Source organism: Anas acuta, chromosome 5 (assembly GCF_963932015.1).
Source record: "Anas acuta chromosome 5, bAnaAcu1.1, whole genome shotgun sequence".
Classification (NCBI taxonomy): Eukaryota; Metazoa; Chordata; class Aves; order Anseriformes; family Anatidae; genus Anas; species Anas acuta.
This window is the reverse complement of record NC_088983.1, coordinates 50,491,522-50,502,227: the sequence shown is the minus strand read 5'-3', so window position 1 is coordinate 50,502,227 and position 10,706 is coordinate 50,491,522. Positions and strand designations below refer to the sequence as shown.

General features: G+C 35.2%; 1 long non-coding RNA gene across 1 annotated transcript; it reads right to left on the bottom strand.

Moving 5' to 3' along the window:
• Positions 1 to 533: 533 nt before the first annotated feature.
• Positions 534 to 9,609, bottom strand: LOC137856602 (uncharacterized). Its single transcript, XR_011096620.1, has 4 exons — positions 9,555 to 9,609; positions 7,820 to 7,894; positions 6,922 to 6,996; positions 534 to 1,735 (listed from the first exon to the last, which is right to left on the bottom strand). It is a non-coding gene; the product is annotated as an uncharacterized lncRNA (long non-coding RNA).
• Between the last annotated feature and the right edge of the window lie 1,097 nt (positions 9,610 to 10,706).

The following is a 10,706-nucleotide window of genomic DNA, read 5'->3' as shown; positions in this document are numbered from 1 at the left end:
AGAAATTTTTTAAAAAAATAATCCTTTGTATTAGGTTCTAAATGAACGAACGAGCAATTAAAAGATTCAGGTGGCCCTAATCAATCATCTTTCTTGGAGTAATTAAAATTATTTTAATTTATGTCAAGTAATTGCCAGGTGGGAATATCAGGCTTCATTAATGGTACAAGTAAATCCATAGAATGAAAAAGATATATTCACATCTTCTAGAACTCACACTTTTTCCATGACAAGATTATTCTCTTTACCTATTTGTTTTAGTTAGCTGATGAATACAATAAAATCAATAACAAAAATGGAAAACAGGTAAAGATACCTCAGGAGAAAACTTTTGGTACATCAAATCTGAAAAAAAAAAAAAAAAAAGCAAATGCCACCACCTTTGTGCTGTAACATTTTACTCAATTTGCTTTGCAGTTGTGCAAAAAGATAGAGGCCATGACTTCAGGCACCAGCAAAAAAATGCATGTTTAAGAAGCACACAGAAGTCCAATAGGATCAAAACAGTAGGTCATAAAAGGTACATGAGAATGTTGCATTTCTGAAGAAAACATTTTATTTACTTATTTAATTGAAGTTCAAATAATTACACAGTTTACATGAAATTCAGCCTATTTCATTTTACTTTTTACTTTATTTACGCCCTTTGTTTTGTCACCTGCACTATTCCAATTCTTAGAACCCATCTGCAATTGCATGCTGAAATTGTCAATAAAAATACATTGAATAATACCAATAACTCACACGTACCACAGCAGAAAAAATTCAACATTCACAGTAACATCTGTTTGATATTCAGCATATTCCTTGTATATTCCAGGTATTCAGAACTCATAGTTTGGTACAACTAAAGGTATTTCATTTGACACGGCTATATGAATTGATTTACTGAGTTCCACATTATAATAGCGAAATCAAAATTTTACACATCCATAAAAGTGCTACTGAAAGCGTATTAAAATGCCCAGAGAGTACTAAATGACAATTTACTAGGCATTTTAGCATAAGATATTATGAATGAGAATGCTATGAATTCATAAGCTAAAGGGAATCCTCAAGTTTTTAAAGCAGCCCCCAAAAAAGTTAAAAATCTTTCCAGTAATCAAAGTATATTTTTTTCTCTTTATACAGTTGACACAAGAACCATTGTTTACTTATAAAAAGAAATGACTAATTTGCTGAGGACTGTAAAGAAAATCATGACAGAGTTTGAAGCATTATGAGAATCCCCTTGAAAAGTACCATTTTAAAATGGAGCAGTTCTACAGAGGTTTTTATAGATTTTCACTTTATCTTATAGTTTGAGCAAGTTGATACTTGGAAAGTTGCTACTATTACATGTAACACATATTAGTGGTACCTTTATACAATTCAACTATCTTACTTCATATTGCGCTTACATCTGCTTTCTTTTGATCTACTTTTACTTATTTGTTGAATAGTGATTGATGATATATAAAATTTGTATTATTAACTAGCAATGAACTATAGGACATAACTATGCTGTTTGGAAATGTCTAGAAAAAGGAAACTGCAAAACCTAGTGAGTGCCACTTGTGATACAGACCAAGAAGTATGAAGCATTATGAAGAAATTGCATAGAGTTTTGTCATATAGCTTCTACTAAAAATGTTAAACTTCCAGTAATGCTTCCCTATCATACACGTCTATACTCCACATAGAGCATGTTCTCTTGGTCCTTCTGAATTTCTTCTTTCAAGTTTTAAGACTGCTTCTAAAAAAGACAACCACCGACAGTTTTCAATTAGTACCCATGTATTTGTTTCTTGAATAAACATATCTCGCGCTTACTAAAGAAACCTTTGCTAGGTAATCAGATGAGTTTACACAAAATGAGCAAAAAAAAAAAAAAACCAAAAAAAAAATGTGGGTGCAATTGTATACATTTAAAGCAGAGGTTCAACATCAGACTGCTTATATAGCCAACTTTGTTTCTTTTTCCAAGTTATTCTGTATCTCCTACATTGATCAGAGGCACAATTCAAAGAATGGACCTCTATTTTTGTCTGGTTAGAAATCTTTATAAAGCTGAGAAATTGTTCACAACACTTTTGAAATGAAAGGTTCCATAAAAATCCTTAATTGTCACATTATAATCATTGAGTATGGCATGCTTTTGAAAATATTCTTTAATTTTAGGTTTGCAATGCAAAGCAAAAACAAATAAAACAAAACAAAACAAACAAACACAAAATAGATCTAAATATCGTGTTCCTTAATATACAACTCACATTGCTAAATTGTTCTTAGCTAGGGATCATTAGGTGGTTTTATGTACAGAGAAAATAAAATTTTTCAGCAGAAATAGAGTGATGCAGTCATTATTTTGGTCTGCTGGTTTCTAGACTTCATTTTTCACCTTATAAGAAACATCGGGTACAACATAACTTCAGTAGAGTAAGAAAGGGCATCCCCTCAGGTTCTGCAATTTTGATGATCCAAGGTTTCTAGTGAGCTGGCAATTGACATTGATTAGCATTAAAAGGCAGTGAAAATGCACAAACTGTGCTGAAGCTTTCATTGTTAAGCATCATCTGCAACTGCAGTGTTTGTTGGGGCAGAATTTGTGCTTCACTGAAAGTTAGGTATTAATTTCAGAAACCACGTCTGTTACATCTTGTTCTTTCAGTTAAGGGACCACTTGGGAAAGAACAAACCTTTTTCTTTCTCATTTTAGAGTTGTGTTTAAGAAGCACACTGGAATCACCAACTTGTATTTAGCTTCCAGAAATGTCAGGTTACAAATTTGCCAGCAGACAGTATTTCTGTCTTACATGATGTTAAGTTGCTGCCAACTGAGTGCCTTTTCATTCTCCATCATTCAGCCACATGTCTTCATTAGACTAGCCCATATCTACTGTTGCACTGTCCACTGACCCTGGCTCCTTGATAAATTGATGGAAAGTATTTCTGGAGATCAGACTTACTTTTTGTAATTTGAAATTATCCAGCTTCATCAGCCCACCATTAGAGTATAGAACCACCAGGTCTACTTCCCAATACTGCTCTGCCACCAGCAGCTCATTCTGTCAGTAATACAGTGTGGTAATTTCTTCTTGATCAAGTGGTTATTCAGGACCAAATTCCAGCCCAGACAACAAGAATTAAAGGAGAGCATAGATGGCAATTTTTCAAAGTGACAGGACTCCAGATGCCATAAAGTTCCCATGCTCCAAAGCTGGAAACTAAAACAAGAGTAACCCAGAATAGGTAATAGGGTCAGGGAAAAGAAAGCCTTAGCATATCCACAGAAATATCAATATATTGGTTATATAATATGGGGCAAGTGTCAATCTGATAGAGGGTAGGAAGGCCCTGCAGAGAGACCTGGACAGGATGGGTCAACGGGTAGAGGTCAATGGGATGAGGTTCAATACGGTCGAGTGCCGGGTCCTGCACTTTGGCCACAACAAACCCATGTAATGCTACAGGCATTACATTTCAGGCAGAGTGGCCTGAAAACTGTGCAGAGGAAAGGGATCTGGGGGTGCTGACTGATGCTTGCTTGAACATGAGCTGGCAGTGTGCCCTGGTGACCAAGAAGGCCAATGGCATACTGGCTTGTATCAGGAACAGTATAGCCAGCAGGTGATTGTCCTCCTGTACTCTGCTCTGGTGAGGCCATACCTTGAGTACCGGCTTCAGTTTTGAACCCCTCAAAAGATAGCAAGGCCCTGGAATGCATCCAGAAAAGGGTTACGAAGCTAGTGAAGGGTCTGAAACACAAGTCCTGTGAGGATCAGCTGAGAGAAGAACTGAGGTTGTTTAGTCTGGAGAAGAGAAGGGGGCAACCTTATTGCTCTCTACAACTACCTGAAAGGAAGGTGTGGGGGATCTGGGAGTTGGCCTCTTCTCACAGATAACTAGTGATAAGACTAGAGGGAATGGCCTCAAGATGCACAAGGAGGAGGTTTAGGTTAGAAATTACATTTCATCTCAGAAAGAGTAGTCAAGCATTGGAACAGGTCACTCAGGGGAGTAGTGGAGTCACCATCCCTGGGGGTGTTTAAGGAAAGGTTGGACATGGTGGTTTGGAACATTCCTTTTTTAAAATGTATTATTTGTCAATAATGGAATTAAATCATTTTAGAAAATAACTCTTGCTGCAAGCTGTTACCACATTAAATTTGCATGTTAAGTTATAGAACTATGTTTTCCTAGTTTATTGGAATACCCAAATAAGGAGAAATACATCTCCCTTTATCCCACAAAAACTTACTTTTAAAATACCTCCAGTGAAGACAATTTCACTGGTAATGCATGTTAATTTGCAAGGCTTTATCACTGTTATATATGTAATAGATTATTACCTCCACCTGAACAGTGTAGCAAATGATAAGTAGTATGGTCTAGCACAGGAAACAAAATGCACTAAATAAATTAAAAAAATACTACAGAGAAGATATGCTTGTTTATCAACAGAAGCATGAACTAGCCAAAGTATCAACAATAGCAGAAAAATGTAACATGCTTTATTTTTGTCTTCCAGTTTTTTCCCCTCATGTTGATCTCTTTCACTACTGCATTGAATAATGCAGTATACTACAAAACATGTAGAAGAGTTCTGACTCATTTGGCCCTAAAGTATTTTGTCTGACATTGGTTATCTGTTTGTTTTTCTTTGTTTGTACAAGCACAGAAGATGTTCAGGCTCAGTCACAGATAACTTCTTTAGAATTGTTTAAAAATAACAGAATAACAGTACAGTAAATTCCACTCCTTGTTCAATACCTACTTTTTTTTTTTTTATGTCTGCAGCCCAGTGATTCAGAAGTAGGACATTTAATGACTTTACTTACAATTAGGATACCAGTGCAAGACATGCACAGATCAAAATTGTGTATCAACAGACTTAAAAAAAAAAAAGTCAATGGAGAGAAAAGTAATTTATTTTAGTGATTTTGGCCCTTTAAAAGTACAACCAGACACTTAACTAAATTGAAGGAACTTCATTCAGAAATTCTTCCTAGAATAAAAAGCATTAATGTTATTATTTTGTTATTAATGGACCTGACCCGCTTCATATTTTAGACATTTCAGTAGTGTTTCATCAAAAAGATTCAAAACATTTTGCTATTTACGCTACCTACTAGCACTGTTTGTGCCTCCCAGCTGTAGTTTCCATTCTGAGAACTCAGCCATTCACACCACAACCAATCAAAAAGCACCATCTCTGTGATCACCTCACTTACTTCCTTGGAATGCAATGCAGGTCATCATGCATACCGATTAGATGGCAATTTGGGGTTTTCATCTCAACTGAGTCCCACAGGAGTATAATCAGTGGCACTCAAAACACCTCTATACACAGAACTGAGTCCTCTCATGGCAATTAAGCATAAATGGTTAGTTTCTTACTCCAAGAGGCTAAGACTTTAGGTAATACACAGAGTCTGGGGGCTTATGAAAAATACCTATCCACATAGGTATTTATAGGCACCTAAGGAACTTACCTAGAACATAACTAGACATACATAAAGAAAGTATTTTGTGGAACACCTTGAAATTTAAGTCCCAGAGGCCAACAGCCATTATTCCTATAATCCATTTCTGTACTTAGCCAAACAGGCAAGCTCTCTGTAGGCTTAGTCAAGACTTATATATTTAGATCCTGAGGTGGATTAATTCCTATTAAGATTCTATTACATGTTACATTTATGCAGTATTTTAATTCTAAATGAATTAGAGAAAAGGTTCATCATATTTTTCCAAAAGTTTCAAACTGTAAAAGTATATCTAAACCAGTCTTAGTATATTGATAAACTTTAAAACTTAATTCTGAAAAGTAATTAAACACTGACTTGTATTAGCAGTTACTTTTCAACTATAACTTTCTTTCACTAGAATTTTCATATCAGACCTTCTAACAAGATGCAGTGTCTTTAGAGTTGCAGGGGTGTGTGTGGAAGGGTTAATAATAAAAAAATGGGAGCAGGAAGCCCTGCCTTTAGTACATTCACAAGGCACCACCAAACAATTCAAAGATAAGCCACATTTTCTGTTTGATAAGTTAATGCTTATTTTATCATTTCCTGTCTATAGCTGTTGACAATTCTGATTAGAATACATGTCACTTACAACAGAGGAGTAAGTATCCAAAATACATATATACACACACACACACATATACACACACACACATACATGACTGCTAATCTGAAAAATATAGAGAAGTGCTACCCTGGAAGTATCTGTAAAAGAAAGGTGGGCTTTTTTATTATTTAAAACAAACAAACAAAAAACTTCAATCTTTGAAGTGGTTAAGATGACACTAGAATTTAGGATCACAATTTACACACTCTGGGTCACTGAATGATACTACTGTTTGTGTTTTTTTTTTTTTTTTTTTTTTTTTAAGACTGATTTACCAGTAGGGACCAAAATTTAAGACTAAAAATCTAAACAGACTCTCCTGAGCGAGATGATCTCTTTTCTTAATGTGAATCATTAATTTATTTAAATGATTTATAGCAAAATTGTATACAACATTTGAGAATAAATTATAGAAGAGTGAAGAAAAAAGTCTACTATGTGCTTTTATTTTATTCAACAGATTTGCTCCCTCATGCACAGCAGTGCACTGAACACCCATATTCCAGTAACAACTTTTCTTAACTTTTCTGAATTGCAGAAGCCAAGGATAAGGTTTCTCAAACAATTAACTCTATTACAAAATCATTAAGTCTTATTTTCTTTCTGAAACAACAAAAAAAGAAGAAGAAAAAAAGTAGTTTCAAAAACTTTTGATGAAAAAAATAATAACTTCCTCCTTTTCTAGATATAGTAGTGTCTTAGTATTCAACAGCCTGCATGCATATATATTTCTTTCCTAGAAGACAAATGCATTTTTCCCTCTTCGAGAATCAGCTAAGGTTTGTGTAAGAAACCAACAGAAACTACCTGCAAGTTGATCTCCCGTCTTGAATTCAAAAGAGCAGTGGAACCACAGAAATATTAAGAGTAGAGTATGTTTTCCTATATACAAAGTAAATTGATATTAAAAAAAAAAAAGTCAGAAAGATCTTCTAGGGTGATGACTGAAGTGAACAATATTTTATTCAGTGAAATAAAACTCAGTCTCTTCTGAGGTAATGTGGCTGTATTTTTCATTAATGACAATTGCACAAAAGGCAGAAGTACTAATGAAATAAACTGGGAAAGCACCATCAATGCAGAAAACGCTTAACCTTGAGGTGATTTGCTGACTACACTACATAAGAAAAGGGTAAAAATACTATGATATTGCATACCAAGCCCAGCACTTGGATATCAGTAAATGACTGGCTGTCAGAAATTACTGGGAAGGTAATTGCAATTATAGGATGTATCACACGTTGTCTAGTAAGATACTTCCACCAGATATTTCCACCAGATATATTTAATAATTACATTGTACAGGGCATTGGTAGGACTAGGTGATCTTGGAGGTCTCTTCCAATCTAGATGATTTTGTGATATTTAACATAACAATGCATTCAGCTTCCTTGAATATACACACACACCTAAAAATTGAGAAAATGCTTAGAAAGGTTGCATAGTATATGTCTTAGAGTTACTCATTCAAGACCTTTCTCATTTTATATTAACCTCGCAAAACAGGCTGAGGAGAAATAGCGCTTTCTTAAATAAAGGTCTGGGTGCAAAAGAAAAAAGAATTCTTCCTTACTTGAGATAACAGTACAAAAGTTCTTTACCATAAATTCTATATAAACACAGTTGTCTAGTAATCTAGTCATTGCAATATATATGAAAAAGTGATATGACTTCTTTAGAACCATTCCGTGAGTTAGATACTCACTTTACATTGAGAAACCAACTGAAAAGGCGACACATGTATCTATTTTGCAGAACTTGAATTCAAGGTCATTTCCTTCTAGAGAAGAGAAATTTTACCATAGTTATTTTAATGTATAATCCTCAGTGGTTTTGTTTTAGTAAATAATATGCAGAAGAGCCTACAATAACAGTTTAGTAATATCTGTTAATTTACGAAGATAAGTGGATGGAAGGAACCCCTTGGATCCCCATCTTTGGATACCTATATGTTTGTTACTTTGCTAACAAAGGTTGAGTTTGAGAAGTAAAAAGAAAGCCTAGTAGTTCTTATAGTTGTCTCTAAGTCTAACAAGAGGCACACTTTATATGGATCCAACTGCTCTCTTACTACTTTTCCCCACTGTGTAGCTTCACTACAAGCCTTTTAATTACTCCATACCTAAGAATTCATCAGATGGTTGTAGTAAATTGTGATACAGAAGTGAAAATATTTAACTATTACAGGTGGCAAAACTAACGATTTGCTATTGAATGTAACTGATCTCTAGTATTCTCATAGTATACACACGTATATTTTGAACAGTCTGGTCTCTTCAAATTTTGAGTCACCTCTGGTAGTTATAATTAAAGGTTGCTGGTAACCACTGTCTACTTGAACTAGAAATTTTTTAAAAACAAACTAACAACAGAAAAATGCTGGAACTTATATATACCTGAGTAGAAATGGGGCCATTAACAAATCAATCCAAGTTTAGCTTTGACAAGCTAACTCATCTGCCCAGAAATAGCAATCAGAACTCAGACAACAGGCAATACATTGAACCTTTTTTCCATTCTATAGTGTTACTTATTGTAATCACAGTTACTTTAGGACATAAACACATCTCATTCCCATGTACTCTATCATTACTTCACTACATTTACTGCAGCCTTTCAAACTCAGGCCTGCCTTTATACAGTACAAGATATACAATATTTGATACTGAATAGCTGAACTAGAGCAAGTAATGATCAAGTTTCTATATTTTACTAACACAAGCTGCTTAGATATATTCATACTTAAACATGTACTGCCACCTGTGGTCCAGGCAACAGCTTTAATCTTACTGACATTTTGTAGAGGCAGTAATGCTACTCTTTTGCTATGGATTAGAAGAAAAAGTATTTTTAAAAAAATGGAGTATTAAAACAAATATAACTCACATTTTATTTGATACTACAACGTCTTGATAGAAAGCAGATCCTTGATTCTTAGAAAAGCAAATAACCAACAACTCTGATGAATTTTTCTCTTTTGGAGACAGAACTTTAAATTTAAGCAATCAAGGACTAGGTTTTTCTCACACAGCCTTGATGGAGAAACACTTTTGTAAAGAAATATTCATTTGTTTCTGTCACTCTTCTTTCACCACCCTTCATGCTTAGTTTTCAAAGAAACCTTTGAGTAGAAATGGTTTTGTTAAGTGATGTGATGCAACCTGGTGCTGCTCATCATTAGTGCAAAGTCTTAATTTGTTTAGACTTGCATACTTGAATCCAAATTGAAAGCAAGCAGCTCCAAGAAAATACTATAATAAAATAGATGAATAGAACAAAAAAAAAAAAAAGTAGAGACTTCCTGAATGTTCCTGCAAACTACCAGACCTTCACTTGTCTATCTTCTACCAAAACTTAAGCCAGCACCATAGTAAACCTGAATTTTGCTTAAACAGATATGAAGCCTTTATCACTTCCATGTTTATTCAAACTCACAGTACCTGCAAAGCTGCCAGAGTCCTGCTTGTCTCTCCCCTTGCCACCCTGCCACCCCCCAAAGCTCCACAATGTCTTCCTCTACCCCTTTAGAGACCATATAGCTTGTGCTACAATCTAACAGTAATATGGTGCAGCTGTGAGACCTTCAAAGATGCTTGTATTAGAAGATATATTGGGGGACTTGTCCACATCATCCAGCTCCCATTCCATTTGAACATACCTGCATTTAATTCAGGCATTTGCCCTTTATTCTTATCTGACCTGTTGCAACTGTGTCTATTCTCAGCCTTGTACCTGATCTCAGATGAAATTTTTTTACTGCAGACTTTCATGCTGGTCACCGAAATGCTGGCCATGACTGGTCAACATCCCCAAAGATGCCCTTCCCTTGTCAGGTTCTCTGCAACTGCATTCCTCAGCAGGTAGGGCATTGTCTCACAGCCCTGCTGTCATCCTTGGTTGCCAGCTCACCTTGTCCCTGGCAATTACCTCTAGTCTCGTCATTTTCTATGACAAAAAGGAGACTTACTGAGAGCTGCAAGGTGAAACTACAAAAAATATATTTTGGTGGCTCAGGTTTTTCAAAAACTCACTATAAAATACTGAGTTTTGTAGTTAAAATCCAAGGTACTACAGATGGTAGCCATAATTGGGACTTAAAGCCAACAACTGTCTACCCCTTGAAAGTGAAACAGTCACATTTATGAGTTCTAGGCCAAGAAAATTCTAATGTGTCTAACTGCTTTAGGAAATGAATTACCAACATTTGCATAGGAACATAAATACCTACATGCCTTAGGTAGACATTTGGCAATGTCTTAAGCCTCATCTGATTTTAATGAAAATGAGGTTTTGAATATGGACCATGAAAAACTAACTTGTTTAAACACACAAATTAGCTGCCCCTAATCTAGAACACCACATACAAGCTCCTATTTTCCATCCTCAAAAAAGATTTCTGAACTTATTACAGTCTCTATAAATATGCTCTGAGTAGGCCTTCTTTGTCAGTGGCTGAGCTAAAAAGGATAAGTAGCACTAGATGGCAAAAGTCAAGGTCTCTCAGCTACAACAGTTCCTGCACTTAAAAAGGACCTTGAGTAAAGTCTTGCAACATTACAGAAGTTTTTAAAACAGAAAATGACCACCCTTGA